A 1377-nucleotide genomic window follows, 5' to 3' on the forward strand; every position below is an offset into this window, starting at 1 on the left:
ATTTTCAAATTCTTATGGAATCCAGACATTCTGAACTCCTGGATGAGTGCCCGTGTTAGTCTGGGTAGACTAGAGAAACAAATCCATAGACACTCACATGTGTATAAGAGAGAGTTTTATATCAAAGAGTAATTGAATATTGAGGAAAACATCCCAGCCCAGTCCAGATCAAGTCCACAAGTCCGATATTAGCCTATATGTCCACTACCAATTTATAAGGTCCTCTTCAGACTCACGAAACACATGCAATGACACTGAATGCAGGAAGATCACAGGCCAGTAGGTGGGAAGTCTTGTGGATCCAGTGGCATTGTAAGCATCTCAGAGCTGTCAGGGTCTCCATGTGGCTCCTCCAGTTCCCAGGGCACAGGGTCTATCAATGTAGTGCCACGTGTCTTGTCAATAGAGCGTCTCTCAGGGAGTGAGCTGAGAGAGAGTATCTCCTGCCTCCAAGGAGGAAATACAATTCCCAGAATCCTCAGGGGAAGGCCATGTCCACACAGAGACCTCATTCGCTACCACCTGATTGACAGGCTAGACTCCACTCCTTCACTCATAAACCTCTCAACTTGATAAACGATTATAGAACGACCACGGTGCCTGAAAACTATTATCCTGAAAGCATCTTTAAACCTTAAATTAACAAATAAATCCCCACATGACTGATAATGTTCTTGAGCATAAAATAACAATGACGTCTCTAAAGTGAACCAGAGACATAGATATACAAATGGCTTTTGGGCTTGCACTTAGTTCCAGCCCCAATCTAAGAACAGTTAGTTTTTGTGACATGGCCCTGCTTGGTGCTGGCTCTTATGAAGAGATCTTTGAAAATATGGGTGCTATAGCAAAGTGTGAAGAAACTAGATGGTGCCCGGCTACCAGAAGAAATAGTGTCTGGGGTCTTAAAGGTTTGTCTTAAAATAAGGAACCATCTAAGTGAGGTGTCAACTAGGTCCATGTGGAAGAAGCAAAGTAGCCTGTGTGATCCAAGGATTGTAAATAATAACATCCAAATTCGAAGGGTGGAGGGGGATGGTACCAGAGCTTACATGGTGAACAGCTGTTTGCAGAAGCCTATGGGTGACAGTGGAAACCCCAAATCAATTTGCAGGGTCCACAGGTGGATTAAACCTCCATTGAATGTCGTCTGGTCACAGTTGGGGGACGCGAATGGCCCTGTTATCAGACAGAGAGCTTTGTAAAGGCGATTTGTCAGGTGTAGTTAGGTTAAAGTGTAGCATCTGATCATTTGATCTCCTTTTTGACCCATTTTAAAGCCCTCCCAGTATCGCCACTCTCACCACTGGTCCTGAAGGGATCATCTGCCCTGGATTCCCTGTGTTTCCAGTTCCTATCTGTACCAGTGTGCATCCT

Source organism: Echinops telfairi, unplaced genomic scaffold (assembly GCF_000313985.2).
Source record: "Echinops telfairi isolate 266 unplaced genomic scaffold, ASM31398v2 ScPeMD7_655;HRSCAF=1070, whole genome shotgun sequence".
NCBI lineage: Eukaryota > Metazoa > Chordata > Mammalia > Afrosoricida > Tenrecidae > Echinops > Echinops telfairi.